This window comes from Limulus polyphemus, unplaced genomic scaffold, assembly GCF_000517525.1.
Source record: "Limulus polyphemus unplaced genomic scaffold, Limulus_polyphemus-2.1.2 Scaffold2455, whole genome shotgun sequence".
In the NCBI taxonomy this organism is placed as follows: Eukaryota; Metazoa; Arthropoda; class Merostomata; order Xiphosura; family Limulidae; genus Limulus; species Limulus polyphemus.
The window spans coordinates 152,140-168,871 of record NW_013668065.1 but is presented as its reverse complement, the minus strand read 5'-3'; the positions used below and the strand labels follow the sequence as shown (position 1 = coordinate 168,871).

Here is a 16,732-nt window from a genome sequence, read left to right as displayed (position 1 = left end):
AGGAAATACAGGGTTGTAGTTTTCTGCTTAAGTTTTGTATAGTTCGATTTGTTTTTGTTTAAATAGGGGCTGATCCTGTGAATACAGGGGTTAATACTGGATTTTCAGTAAGTACTTCTATGTGAACCAATCAGAAACACAAGAATTTCTGACTGTCGTAATACAACAAACCCATTCTTGTGCTGACAATAAAATCTGATTTTTCTAGAAGTTTGCGAATTCGTTTATTTTTGTCGTTCACCAATTAGTATTCTCGAAATTCGTTTCATAAGATATATCTTCAAATAAAAGCACCAAGATCTGAAAATACGTTCAGCAATGTAATTATAAATAATCTATGTAAATACGTTTCTGATCAATAAACAGCAAGCGCTTGAATGTATATGTAGCCTATTAAAAGTGTGTTTTTTTTTACATGTGTTCTTCGATATAATATTTCTTTTCTCAGGTGAATACAGCTGTTTAAAGGTGGACTTGGTTTTTAAGCGTGAGTTTAGCTACTACCTAATCACGATCTACATACCTTGTTGTATGCTGGTCATTGTATCTTGGGTTTCTTTCTGGTTGGACCAAAACGCCATCCCTGCTCGCGTTTCCCTTGGAGTCACCACCCTGCTCACTATGGCGACCCAGACTTCCGGTATCAATGCGTCACTTCCTCCTGTGTCCTACACTAAGGCTATTGATGTATGGACCGGCGTCTGTCTCACCTTCGTGTTTGGAGCCTTATTGGAGTTTGCTCTGGTGAACTACGCTTCCAGAAGCCAAATTCTACAAGGACCTAAGACTTCACGAAAGTGGGACATTGAGAATTCTGCGCTTGAACCCGACCACCTAGAAGATGGTGCCACAACATTTGCTATGGTAAATAACTCTTTAAACCTACAACATCTTCATTCAGTACCACTACATGGTAATTATCTACTAACACACCATGACATTACCCAAATCTATAACATCTTCATTCAGTACCACTAAATGGTAATTAGAAACTGACAATCTACGATAACAACCAAATCTACAACATCTTCATTCAGTGCCACTACATACTGAATGAAGATGTTATAGATTTGGATGTTATCGTAGATGGTCAGTTGATAATTACCATAGATTTGGATGTTATCGTAGATGGTCAGTAGATAATTACCATGTAGTGGTACTGAATGAAGATGTTATAGATTTGGATGTTATTGTAGATGGTCAGTTGATAATTACAATGTAGTGGCAACATCTTCATTCAGTACCACTACATGGTAATTATCAACTGACCATCTACGATAACATCCAAATCTACAACATCTTCTTTACAGTAATCCTGATGATCATCGCATGAACAAGGATTCAATAGAAAATACCTGTTAATTATCAAGATAATTATCAGGATAATTGTGAGGATATTATCTCAGTTACAAACATATTTAAAGTTATCATATAGTTCTGATTTCTTAACCACATTTTTTAAGTTCTTCCTCTTTTTAAAGAGTATTTCATAAATGTTTTAATACACCTTTATTTTGTTCTCGTTGTATTTATTTTCATCATGGCTTTTTACGTGTATTTGTACAAAACATAAACCGTAAGGTTGTGTGCTAATAAAATTGCATATAAAAACTTTTTCTACACAAAATTAGCGACTCCCAAACAGAGATTAATATTGTCTTGTTTCCATATAGTCTTAAGAAGACTATACTAAGAATGTCATTACATTCAGAATACTATAATATTCTGTATGTTTGGCATCTACCCAACTAACACGTCATTTCGGTACAATAAATCCAAATCTGCTTATCGAGAATATTCTTTATCCATTTCAGAAACCTCTGGTTCATCATCATCATGGAGAGATTCATAATGACAAGTTTCAAAGATGCGAAGTTCACATGCAAGCTCCCAGAAGTTTTAATCCTTTCAAGACCTGGCTCAAGAAATTTCCCACTCGCTCCAAGAGAATCGACGTCATGTCACGAATATTGTTTCCACTGATGTTTGCGCTCTTCAATTTGGTGTATTGGACAACGTACCTCCTTCGACACGAAGAAATGTAAATTCTCCGTGGCTTCGTGGAACTACAAAGGAGATGATATTTTGACCTTTAAAAATGGCGCCAAATCAAATCGTCCATTAAGAAAAATACAAGGGTAAAGGCTCTGCTTCAGTTTCGGTGTCCGTTAATTGTCCTTAAGGAACATAAAAGATATCGTCATCACATATAAAGAAAAATGCACACACACACACACACGCCCCCTCCCTGGGGTTGAAGTCTGTGCTTCTAAATTACCAGTATTTTGAAATTCTGACTAAAATCATGAAGAATCGACAATAAGTTAGAAACAGTATAAATAATCAAAAGAATATTGGATGGTGCAGCTCATAACTTGGATGAGTATCGAAAGATGGCGTGGCAACAAGATAAACCCCAGTGTTTTCGATGTATGTGGTTCCAACGCCAAGCTGGTAGCGATTGGAGTTGCTTCGGGCATATTTCTGTCCTTACCCCGAATTTTGCTCAGTTTTGTGTCACATCGGGACCAGAGAACAGGATGGAGTACGTTCATTGACTTTATTTCGGTCTTCATGATTTAATCTCTAACTTAACCAGTTCTTCAAAGTGTTCTGTTCATGAGCTCCATTCTTATGTCACGGACTCCCATGTACAAGGTGGGAAGTGTATTTTCTTAAACAAGGGAAGACGAACCTAAAGGTTTGAAGCAAAGTCTATATACACAAATAATATTTGTAAGCAGCGAAGTAAAGTTATCTCGGCATTTTTCCGTGTTCGATTTAACTCTGTTTAGTTGTATACACTACCCGGTGGGTTTTGGTTTTGTTTTGATATTAACTACTGAATTGAAGCCACCGTATATCATATTATATAACACTTAAGTATTCGATATGAAAGACGTCATTTGGTCTTTGGTATTTTTTTAAGTACGGTGTTATGAAAGTGCTAAAATATCAGACTTATATTCTGTGTCTTGTTTTATAATTCTTATAAATTGATAAACAACCACTATGAAATATTTTCACTTTTAGTTACTGGAATACGTAACTAACCTGAGTTGGAAACGTGTCTATTTTAACTATTCGTTAAATTTAATCTAAAATCGAGAAGACATCATTACCGTTACGGATAAGTTCTCTGTTTCTATTATTTCAACAGTTAATATTGAAATGTTCATACATTATAAACGACTTTTTTCCCTCAATTTTATACACATTTTTTGAAAAACTTTCTTTTCCAGCAGGTGGCGCTGGCGAAGAATCAATTTCAGAAATGGAGAACTTAACTTATAAATATATATATATATATATTTTCTAGGTATTAAAGCTACCTTCTTCTAGTTGTTGTCTGGTAGATAATAACTCAGTTCGTATACGTAAAATGGTGATTCAGCTTTATTCAAATGCTTTATGGACAATCTATTAATTTGTCGATGCTAAGCATTTGTAGCCTCCGTAGTGAACTGTTGTGAAAAAGCCAATTTTCTCAAAATTTAACAGAACGAGAGCAACTACTGGTATTGTTATGTTAAAGTAAATGTTGTCTTTTTTTTTTCTCTCAAATTCTTTATAAAGAATGTCAGTTTATATCCCTCGTTCTTCTAGATAATACCAGATCATAAATGTTTGAAGATTTAAAAAAAACTGCATATATTAATCAACTTTCAGCTGATTCGATTTTTAATGATCGTATCTCCAAGACTTAATTGTAATATCTACAGTGTTAAAAAAAAGCGATAGTTATATAGAACAGAGAACATTAGATGTCAAACAAAGTGTTTGTTTATACATTTTAATGTGATATATTTTATTTATTTCGGTACGTTTATTACAAGCTTGCTAGGTTAAGTCTTTTATAAAGGGATGAAAATACTCTAAGTTGGTCAATTAATTTGTTTTTCATTTGATATCTTAGTATTTTGACAGGGCTGCAGTACGAGCAGTGAGCGCCCTCACAGAGCGCCCACTCTTAGGGGACGTGAGTTTGCATCTTTGAAGGCAAGAGCACAGAATTTATATCTCGCACAGGGCGCCATCAACGTTATATGTACAGCCTTGTTCATAACTAATATTTTTAATGCTCAAAATACCTTTCATTCCAAAAAAAAATGTCTCGATGAAATACAATTTAAAAAGCTGTTAAATATTTTTTGAAACTCATCGGTATGTAAGCTTTTCTTTGCGGGGACGGTGAGATAGTTCAGTACAAGATAAAATAAAGACCTTATTTTTTATCGATATCCATTTGTGGCACGTGAATACAAGGCTACAACAACTCTGCAAATAAAAATCTAGAAAGTTCTTCAAAGGCGCCTCATTTTTCTATTATTATTAGGCGCTGATAGTTTCGTCAATAACGTAGACAACTCGAAACTGGCATCCTCGGTTAGCTCCTCGCGAACACTGTTTCATAAAACTCAACACTGTCTGATAATTTCCCGTAGCTATTCTTACATAAATTCTCCTAAACTAACCAGCTCTTTTCGGGCTTTGTTTTCAACACACGTCATACAACCTGCTTTTCCCTTTTGTTTTCAGAATGTGTACTTGTTGTGTTTTCTTACTGTTGTAGTTGCTCTGCGACACGAAATGACGCTCTTTTAAGAGATACCTTCTAATGCTGGAGTTTTAGAAACACATGCATGAGTATACTTTTTTTTATTAATACAAACCTTTTCTCCGAGTACCTCTATTTTGAAAGTTTCTTGCTCGTGTCCTGTAATCTATAAAAATTATATTTTTAGTGTGATTGTAGCATTAATGAAAACAGGTTGTATTATATATATATAGACATTGTTATGTGTTAGAGTTTTGTACGTCTTAGACATCATTTAGTGTGATAAGTGTAACACATTTCATTACGTAGTTAACTAAATCTCTAATCATCATTTCGTGTTTATTTTTTACTATACTGTCCCGTGTTCCTTTTTAAAATACGTAATTAGACGATCCTCTATTTCCAACTCGGAGTTTCCAGTAGGCCCTAAAAATTAGTAGAATTGTTGTAGATAATAGAAGAAATATTAACGATGTGGATAATATTTCTGTGTTCCGTTAAAACAAATTATTAAGAGTGGGTTTGTTCAATATTCATATGATTTTATATTTCATGTTGTTGTTTTTTTAAGCTTAAGCTGACATGTAGTCTTAAGTTAACAATAGAATTTTAGGTTATAAAAAAAATCTGTTAGTTAACTAGTTGAAGTGCTTTGTATGAACCCTAGTTAATCACTTTAAAACATTATGGTACGTTTAAGAAGTTGCCTTAAGCTCCTCTTTATTATTAGTTTAGCACACTTGAATTGCTTAAGTTGCATAAAGGCATTAGGGTTTACAGTTTAATGACTCTTAGTTGTACAGGGCTTTCATACAATTACTGGACAGGTTCACCAAACAAATAAATGCTATTCGTCATAGAACCATATTTATTTATGAATAAAAGGAACAATAATCTGTGGTCACCAGAGGACACTACTTCTCAATATGGCCATCATTCATTTCAACGTTAGTCTGCATTCTTAGGATGACGTTATGCACAGCTAAACGAAGCTGTCCAATATTCAACATGGTTACGTGCTGTTAAATGGCACACCCTTGAAGTCCATCAATAAGTAACTGACTTTAAGCATATCCATAGCGAAAATTCAAGGAGATCATCCGGTAGCAAATATCCATGGCAGCTTTGTTCGGATATATAAACGCCATTTTAAGGATGCAGGCCATCCTTGACGTGATGGCACACCCGTGAAGTCCATCAATAAGTAACTGACTTTAAGCATATCCATAGCGAAAATTCAAGGAGATCATCCGGTAGCAAATATCCATGGCAGCTTTGTTCGGATATATAAACGCCATTTTAAGGATGCAGGCCATCCTTGACGTGAATGGTGGTCTCAATGAGGAGATAGTGCCCTCTGGTAACCATTTCCGATTACAATAGATTCTCGTTCCTCATTAGTTTATTCACTAAGATGTCTTGCTCTAAAGGAATAGTATTTATTTTTGTGTCCAACAAACTTTATAATAATCGTGTAAACTGTCGTGGTATATTGTAAATAAACGTTTTGAGGGTCGATTCTGTGTGTGAGCGTGCTGAATACTTAACTTTGTTCCATTTTATAGTATGTAAACACAAATGTGACCAAACTTGAAGCACTGGCATCGGGTACCACTGCTCAAGTGGTGTAAGTAGAAACTTATGTATCAGGGTTCTAAGTTTAAACATACACTCCTCTAGAGTATAATTGGATCAAATCAAGGCTTAAACTATCGAATAGGATATGACACTTCACTATATGTATATATATATATAGTAGGTGGCACCACTGTTGCAATGATAAATGATCCTGACTAAAATAATTACAAGTTTGAGTTAGAATTAATTTGTTTGCTTGTTGTTAAGCGTAAAGCTATACAATGGGTCGTTTGTGCTGTGCCAATCACGGGTATCAAAACCCAGTTATAAGCCTTCAGACTTACCGTTGAGTCATTAGAGGGTGTTAGACTCGGAGTTTGTTATTATTTGCATCTTTAGTTTTTACTAGAGCCACATCTCTGCTTTCTGTGTAGCGAAGTTTCTAACTCGACTTTCAAATTTTGCATGTCTCTTATTAAAACATGACTGCATCTATCATTTAAACAAATAAAACATTTTAATCTTAAGGAAGAAGAAAAAAGTTATATTGTGAAATATGTATTCCAATTTGTAAACTTATCATTAGTGATGTTATTTTTTCGATTTTTCGAGCATTTTCTAAACATATCACAAAACAATGTCATGAAAAAAACATCTCTATTTGAATTCCCTTTTTTGGCCACCAGGTTTCGGTCTAGTTATATCAAAATGCCTATAGCGTCTCCTAAACTTTCTTTAAGATACTCCAATGTTGAAATGTATCGCAGTGACGTCATTACATAATAAGTAAAGTGTTTAGTTCAGTAGTCTGGGATGAGCTTAAATGTCTGTCTTCCTCATCCTCCGTCTATATAATCACGCTTGCAACATTAAGATAGCACAGCAGTAAACATGTGATATAGATATATATTATTTTAGACGACAATTAGAGTGATTATTCACTAACGAGTCTCTTGAGGTAAGCCCTTGTCGTAGTTTTACTGTATGTTCACGACATTGTCATTGCACGTCCTTTGAAGACTGTATATCATCGTGTTAAGGTCACGTTTGACAACAACTCTGTGTCAACAAGATTAACACCGGTCTCCAAGATGTTGAGCAGAACACGAGGACTGATATTTTTACAGTTCATGCGCTATGTAGTACCTGTTTTTCACAACATTCAATACGGTTTAAGATTTTTATAAGTGAGTTCTTGAAAGTCCTTGTAAATGTGTAACTGAATGGACTTTTCACGGAGTAGTAGTGGTGTATGGTCGTAATTAGTACACGTAGGCTGTTTTAGATTCAATTTCATGTACATTATAAAGACATATCAGTCACTGTCACGATAACATTATCGTAACATGTATTGTGATTAGTGTTTCAACAATCTCGACATTTTCAGTCAGTATGATTGTGTGCGTGTTTCTGACGAACGAAGTGTGCATGGTTAGCCGTTTTATTTAAATAAAGTTACATTACATGCAACTGGTTGTCATTATTTGTTTTTGTTTTCTCGGTTATGCAGTCACATGGAAGGGTGATGTTTTTTGTTGTTATTTCGTTCCAGCCCCAAAAGTTGGCGAACCATTAGAGAGTTACGCCCTCTCTTCGGCCAAAAGACGGATGAAAATTGGAGTGTTGATAACGGAGCTTGCTTTTTCTTTCCATTTTCTAAAGTCATTTATTCCAGTTCCTGGACGGGAACTGGTTGGACAACAAATGGTTTGCGATTCCAGTCCCTCAGAAGAACCGGTGGGAGAACAAGGGGTTTACAATTCCAGTCCCTCAGAGGAACTGGCGAGACAACAAAGGGTTTACGATTCCAGTCCATCAGAGGAACCGGTGGGAGAACAAAGGGTTTACGATTCCAGTCCCTCAGAGAAACTGGCGGGACAACAAAGGGTTTACGATTCCAGTCCTTCAGAGGAACTGGCGGGACAACAAAGGGTTTACGATTCCAGTCCCTCAGAGGAACTGGCTGGACAACAAAGGGTTTGCAATTTTATAATAGCAGAGAGATGTGTATAATGTATTGATTAAAAGATAAATTGGAGAAACTGGGCAGTGACTGATAGTTAATGTCATAATTAGAAAATAAAAAGGTGCAATGCAATGGTCGTAGGGCCACGTATCTAGAGTTCAAATACATTGTCGGATCATCGTTTTGAACCAGTGTGTGGTTTGTTTATCCACAAACATCTAAACACTATCAAGCTGGTGGAGGGAAATGTAGATAGTCTAACGTTACAGTTAGAATTATTAGAGGATCAAGAATTAGCAACTAGCGCCACCTACAAGCTCTCAATACTAACCCACATTGTGTTGTGATGATATCCTGAAGATTAAGGCTTAGCATCTAGCACACACAAAAAAACCCTTAATATAAACCCAAATTGTGTTGCTAAGATATCCTGAGTATCAAGGCTTAGTTACTAGCACCACCTAGGAGCTCTCGATATAAACCCAAATTGTGTTGCTAAGATATCCTGAGTATCAAGGCTTAGTTACTAGCACCACCTAGGAGCTCTCGATATAAACCCATATTGTGTTGTTATGACACCCTGAAGGTTAAGGATTATCAGCTAGAATCATCTAGAAGCTTTTGTTTGTCTGTTTGAAGTTAAGTACAAGGCTACACAATGGGTTATCTGTGCTCTGCCCACCACGAGTATCGAAACCCGGTTTCTAGCGTTGAAAGTCTGCAGACATACCGCTGTGCCACTAGGGGGCTCCTCTAGAAGCCCACAATATAAAACCGTGTTTGTTTCTATGATATTCTGAAGATTACAAAGTGTCTGATCAGAAATTTAAAATTTACATGATCAAAATATGTAACATCAAAGTAACCTTGAATTAGGCCCGGCATGGCCAGGTGGTTAGGGTACTTGACTCGCAATCTGCAGGTCGCGGGTTCGAATCCCCGTCACACCAAACATGCTCGCCCTTTCAGCCGTGAGGATGTTATAATGGGACGGTCAATCCCACTATTCGTTGGTAAAAGAGTAGCCCAAGAGTTGGCGGTGGGTGGTGAAGAATAGCTGCCTTCCCTCTAGTCGTACACTGCTAAATTAGGGACGGCTAACGCAGATAGCTCTCCTGTAGCTTGGCGCGAAATACAAACAAATAAACAAACCCTTTTAATGCTAAAAATTTGTTTTAAATTTGGTGGTAAAGAAAAATTTCGTAACAGTACCATCAGATTCTACCTTTCAGAAGTTCTTTGAAGAGAAATACAAAAATTTAATGTGCAGAATATTTATGTATACGTATCCAAGCAAATTACGTAGTGCGAAGTGATAGGCGTCCGTGTCCGATATTAGAGAACACTTGCTATGATACTAAAATCCTCATACATATAAAACAATAGTTTCCGTGTGTCATGGTGTCTACAGCGGTAACGGTGGAACGGAGAGAAAAAATATTTGATAGAGACAACCATCGTTTTGTCTTGATCTAAAGACGTGTCCTGAGTACCATGTCAGGATCATTTCTCGTTTTGCCAGAAAAAAAATGTAAAGTTAAGTTTATTTGTTTCAAGTTAAGCACAAAGCTACACAATGGGCTATCTGTGCTCTGCCCACCACGGGTATCGAAATTCGATTTCTAGCGTTGTAAGACCGCAGACATACCGCTGTGCCACTGGGGGGGGGGGCTTAAAGTTAAGAATAATTGATTGTAGAATTCTCCCAACTGTAAAAAATGGGGTTGTGTGATTGGCCTAATCTCCCATCCGTAAAAAATGGGGTTGTGTGATTGATCTAATCTCCCAACCGTAAAAAAGGGGGTTGTGTGATTGGTCTAAATTCGTGGAAGTAATTAGCTTAATTATTCAACACTTCAGATGGCAGTTGCAATGGAATCGATGGCGATGAAGTTAGATTCTTGGAACTTTTGTCAAACACTCATCACCACAAATGAGACAGTCCTCGCTGAAGTCAAAGGTTAAGTATTCGGATAGTCTTATGTGAGGTGGTGGTTCCTAGTGAGGTCCCTAACTATATACCAATTTTTGTTGAATGTATGACTTGAGACACGTGTTGTGAAATTATATCTGTTTCTAACCTATCTTAGGTCAAAGATGTCTTTCCGCTTATGTTGGATGCAATGATTTTCCTTATTCTTGTTTCTCCACCAGTCTTAAGTGGACCAGTCTTCTGACATTTATAGAAGCGGCTGGATGGTGTCTCTATAACCACCAGTCTTCTGACATTTAAAGAAGCAGCTGAGTGGTATCTCTATAACCAGCAGTCTTAAGTGGACCAGTCTTCTGACATTTAGAGAAGTGGCTGGATGGTGTCTCTATAACCACCAGTCTTATGACATTTAAAGAAGCAGCTGGATGGTGTCTCTATCACCACCAGTCTTCTGACATTTAAAGAAGCAGCTGGATGGTGTCTCTATTACCACTAGTCTTAAGTTGACCGGTCTTCTGACATTTAAAGAAGCAGCTGGGTGGTATCTCTATAACCACCAGTCTTAAGTGGACCAGTCTTCTGACATTTATAGAAGTGGCTGGATGGTGTCTCTATAACCATCAGTCTTCTGACATTTAAAGAAGCAGCTGGATGGTGTCTCTATTACCACTAGTCTTAAGTTGACCAGTCTTCTGACATTTAAAGAAGCAGCTGGATGGTATCTCTATAACCACCAGTCTTCTGACATTTAAAGAACGGTGTCTCTATCATTAACAAAGTTGTGACTTCCAATAAGTATAATTAGTGTTAAGACTAATACATCAGATGCTACTGCGCTCAGATTTAAAATATTGGCCACTTGGAATGTTCTTGTACAGAAAGTTTGCAATTGGTTGTAATCTCCCTGGTCGGACGTTCGAGAAGACTCTTCGATAGACCAATCAAGAGCCTAATTTTAGAGGGCACATTAAATGTTTTCATCTCTCTAGTGCACAAGGTTAATTTGAGTATACGAAGAAAATGCTGGAACATGCCAAAAAACATCTGAGGACTCACTTTAGAGAGAAAATAAAAATCCTCATCATTACCCATTTTTACGTTTTACTCTATTTTCAGAGCAGCCTGACTGTTACTTAATGATGTTTTATATCTTGTTGTTGTTTTTGAAACGACTGTGGTGTTGCTGGGGTTTTATTTCTATTATTTTTTTCTAGAGATATTAAAACTTTACGCATAGCTCAAGACTGGATCATTTTTAGCAGTGTACTCATCACGTGTTTAATCTTAATATCCAAAAACAAAAGGGAACTAAAACTTGCCCTGACAGATCAAACAACAAGAAGAGTTTTCTTGAATATATTCCATGAAAATCTGAGGAGTGTACTTTTAAGCTTCTGACCCTGATCTGTGTTTGTTATACGTTGTTTCGCGTGTCTTTCAATGGCGTGTACGTTTAAAGTGACTCGTGACAAAACAGTATATTTGTTGCACTTCACGCGCGAGAAAATGTTTAAGCGAATTCAGACCCCTGTGATTTGACCCTAGCTTGTATCCTTATATAATTACATACTGGCGCATGTAACAGGGGTGAGAATTATTTTATTTGTTTCCTAATTACTTATAAACATGTTACAAACTGTTTACGTTATTCTCTAACACTTGTATAAATGCTGTAAACTGATTAATGCTATCTCATTCTATGCGACGCGACCAGTAAAAGTGGCTTTTATTATTATATATCAAATGAAGGTTCTTTGTGGCGAGATTATAACCGTCCGAGACTAAACATAGAAATACGGAGTAGATTTTGTTTTCTTCAGTTCACAACATACCGGCATAATCTTTTATTTTGTCAACGTTTATTATAAAGACCAGCGAACTAAAGAGCGTCATTTCAGAAAATTATAAATAGCCATTTTCCCACACTTTTATTTTATCTTTAGAGTCATTAAGAATGATATTACTTTTCAAAGATGTTCTTTCTCTGTATATATCTATATATATGATTCGTTTATCTTTATATGCACCAACAGCTCGTGTTCTGTACACAGCATCGCCTATTACGTAGAATGTAATATTGATTTGCCCACGTGCTCATCGAAAACCCTTCATTTTATAACTTTTGAGCCATGAATCCAAACAAGACGCTCGTGCCAGTAGTAAACAGTGAACTGTTCGATTCTGTGAAGTCTGTCTTTACGACTGATTTAACCGGCTCGAATGACTCCAAATTGATTCTTTTTCAATGCATCAAAAAACAAGCTATACCGGCTGGAAACTTGAAAGCTTCGTGTCAATACAAGCGTTCTGGTTTCAATTTAGATTCTATTGAAAGGAAGAGAATAGCTTTCTTCTTTAGAGTTAGTTTTGTTGCATCACGACACATTTTACTAATTGAAAGTATATATATATTTTCAAACTACGAATCTACGAAATAACGAACATAAACTCGGTGTCTTAAAATACAGTTCATATTATAACTTCGTGGATATTTTCAGTATACAATCAGTTCTCTCATCACTATGTCTACGATATTAATATTATATCGAACTATCGTATGTAAGCGAAACGAAAATATTCCGGTGTTTTCAATCTTAAAACAGCGATTTAATTTTTTTTATGTGTTTTCTAGAAGAACAACAATTACTTCCAGGCATTAGCAAGATTTTCTGATTATTGCTTTGATGTTCATTTGTTTTAGGTACCATTAATAAGGGCATAACAGAGTTATTTCTGTGTTTTAGGTACCATAGATAAGGTCATAACAGATTTATCTCTATGTTTTAGGTACCCTAGATAAGGTCATAACAGATTTCTCTCTTTGTTTTAGGTACCATAAATAAGGTCATAACAGATTTATCTCTATGTTTTAGGTACCATAGATAAGGTCATAACAGATTTATCTCTATGTTTTAGGTACCATAGATAAGGTCATAACAGATTTATCTCTATGTTTTAGGTACCATAGATAAGGTCATAACAGATTTATCTCTTTCTTTTCTTGTATGATTTGTACATTTTGATTCTCCGAACTTTATTTAAATTGTTTTCAATATTGGAAACAAAACACTGGATGAAAGATATGTATGGTATACATATATATGTATGAATTATGTAACTTATAGTAGCATTGGTTCATGAACAGACTATTTTCGATCTGGCCTTTGGTACGGTTTCATTGCACTTGTCCTCGCTTGTACGCGTCCAATCTTTGAAAAATCTGGCGTGTCATGCAACAGACCTGGGAATTTCATAGTATGGTGTATGAAAGACAAAATATGTAATCAATATTCAGAATCTTTACGATGACACTGTGTCAGAGTCTTATTACTTTGAGTTTGCGTGAGTTTAAATTTTATCTATTAGTTTCTTAGAGTTTTATGTTAAAGTACTATTTACTAATAGTTTGAATCTGTAAAAGTAAGAGAAATCCAACAGTATAGTAATGCGAAACAACATGTTATTACAGTGTACCCTTACAATGTTGATCGCCGAAATCTAGCAAAGCACTATAAACTAATAGGCCTGATGCTCATCATAAAAATCTTGTTAGGTAAATACTAAGCCTATAAATGTCCTGTCGTTGTTTTTTTTTTTTAATTAATCAACTGAAGGTATTGATTATGGCAGACTCTATTGCTTTTCAAAGTAAGATTGCGCTATCTGTGTTGTGCGCACTTCGGGTATCAAACCCCCAATTATAGCGATATAGTGCATCAAGCTTATTACTAACCTAATTCATAATTCCACTAAATAGCGATTTAGTTATCAAGAATCAAAATTAAAATGTTTTTGTAGCAAAACGTTTTGTTCACTCTTATACATTAATCAACTGGAAACTGTTTCACTGCTAAATACATTGAAAAAACTCGTTTTTTCTGTTGACTCTATTAAAAACTGGTTTGATTTTGACTACATAAAACCTGTTTTATATTATATACACGGAGAAAACTGCATTCAAAAAACTGTTTTAATATTGACTACATGAAAAAATGGTTTGATACTAACTAAATAAAAAACTGGTTTAATATTGACTACATAAAAATGGTTTGACGCTAACTGAATAAAAAAAATGATTTAATGCTGATTAGATGAACACGTTGTTTGATGTTTAAAGATTTAATGCTAACTATTCAGAGAAAACTCTTTAATGTTGACTACATTGAAAAACTGGTTTAATAGCGACTACATAAAATCTGGTTTGATATTAACTAGATAAAACTGGTTTAATGCTGACAACATTGTAAAAATTTGTTTGATATTAACTGGTTTGATGTTGACCACATTGTGAAATCTGGTTTGATAATAAGTGTTTAAAAAAGTGATTTTATATTATCTATAAAAATGGTTTGATATTAACTACAAAAACTGGTGTGATATTGACTAAAAGCTTGATATTAATTACATAAAAACTGGTTTGATTTCTACATTGAAAAACCTGGTTTGATATTAAGAACATAAAAAGTGGTTTGATATTAGCTATAAAAATGGTTTGATATTGACTGCATACAACCAGCTGTTGTGTTTATGTTGTTATGATTCGCTAGATGTTCCTTGAAAAAAGGCATTATTGTATGTTACAAAAAGGGAAGTAAATAGACATATTTGGTATTGCCATCTTTTTTTCTGTATGTGTGTGTGTGTCTTTCAAACGTCCGATCTAAAGGCATGTCAGTATTAAAGACTGGCAAACCATTAGGTAAACACCACCTAAATGAGTCATCATATCAGTCAATATGAATAAAATAGGCGACTGTTGTTTCTGTGGTAGAGCTCTAGATTCCGAAACTGAGTTCGAATGTTTTAGTTTGATTTGGTTTTAAATTTCGCGCAAAGCTACACGAGGACTATCTGCGTTAGCCGTCCCTAATTTAGCAGTGATAGACTAGAGGGAAGGAAGGCAGCAAGTCATCACCACCCACCACCAACACTTGGGCTGCTCGTTTACCGACGAATAATGTGATTGACTGTCACAATATAACGCCCCCACGGCTGAAAGGGCGGTCATGTTAGATGATGACGGAGGGAGATTCGAACCCGCTACCCTCAGATTGCGAGTCGTGCGCCCTAACCACCAGGTCATGCTAAGCCTAGCTGAGTTCCGATGAGTGTAATATCACAGTTTAAGCAGTGGGTGCGTTATAAGAGTGACAGTCAATCTCCTAGCGTGAATGGTTGGTGGTAAGTTGCTGTTGACTGATCAGTGGTTCAACATTAAAAACGGTGACAGATATCATTACTAGCTTAGCCATAAATACAAAATACAAATAATATAGATAATTACGTGTATGGATCCTAACTGTTCTTATATGAGTTCTTTTATTTATTATACAAATGTTATATTCATTGTAAATATACCTTCACAGTTGTAGATGTGTACCTATTGGTTTATACTAGACTGAGGAAAAAGTATAAGTAGAATCCAAGAAATTTCAACTTTTTTAGTATTATTTTTCTTCAGAAATCTAATAAAGATGACGAAATTAGGAAAGTTTGTTTGTTTGTTTGTCTGTTTTGAATTTCGCGCAAAGCTACACGAGGGTTATCTGGGCTAGCTGTCCCTAATTTAGCAGTGAAAGACTAAAGAGAAGGCAGCTAGTCATCACCACCCACCGCCAACTCTTGGGCTACACTTTTACCAACGAATAGTGGGATTGACCGTCACATTATAACGCACCCACGGCTGAAAGGGCGAGCATGTTTGGTGGGACAGGAATTCGAATCCGCGACCCGCAGATTCCGAATCGAGCTCCCTAACCACCTCGCCATGCCGGACAATTAGGAAAGACATAGTCATTCTTTACTAGTCTCGAGTCTTTATAAACGAATATTTCTAAAGTTAAAACATTTATTTAATACAGCTCTAGAGAAGAGAAAAACAAACAAACAAAGGTTGCTAAACAACCATGCGCAGTAAATACGAAAGTCTTATAAATAGAAATATTTTATGTCACAGCAAATATTCAAATTTAAATTATAGTTTTTTCTGTAATCGAAAGATTTCACTAACAGAAAGCGAGGAAATATAAAATTTTTATGTGGTAGTGATAAAACATATTTATGTACGGCGTATGAAACAAGTCCGGAATTCTAAAGGATATTGATCAACAACACTTGGGGGTGGAGGGGGATATAATGGTTTCTGTATCCAAGCACGAACAAACAGCGTTTCTTCAGATTTTAGTCTTACGAGTATCCCCACCTCCTGGTGACTCAACAGTAAATTGCTGAAGTGTAACGTTAAAATCAGGGATCGAGACCCGATGTGGACATAGCACAGATAGCCGATTGTGTAGTTTTGCGTTTAAAATAGACAAACTAGTGAGTAAATATTTTAAAAAACAACTTTTTCATACACAAATTAAAGTTAAGTTTGCCCTCCTTAGGGAAAATTAAGCGTAAACATTAGAACATCCCCATGGCTGAAATGGTGAGTATGTTTTGTGGAATAAGATTCGAACCCGCGACCCTCAGCTTGCGAGTCGGCTTTATTTCAAATTTTGTAAATTATAGCATAACAGTAATTTATCCCTGAACCCCCCCCCCCCCAAAAAAAAAGTGACCAATCTTTCTTCAAAATGTTATAGCGTAGAATAAACTAATATAATGTAATAGACAGTCTTCATTAGATATCATGTTGTGCTTAATTAAAAATGAAGACGTTTTTCACTGGAATATAAAATTTTTACTTCATGAA

The 16,732-nt window shown here is 35.7% G+C and overlaps 1 pseudogene; it reads left to right on the top strand.

Annotated features, from left to right (window-relative positions):
- Positions 1 to 2,045, top strand: part of LOC106467001 — a 14,512-nt pseudogene extending 12,467 nt beyond the window's left edge.
- The last annotated feature ends 14,687 nt before the right edge of the window (positions 2,046 to 16,732 follow it).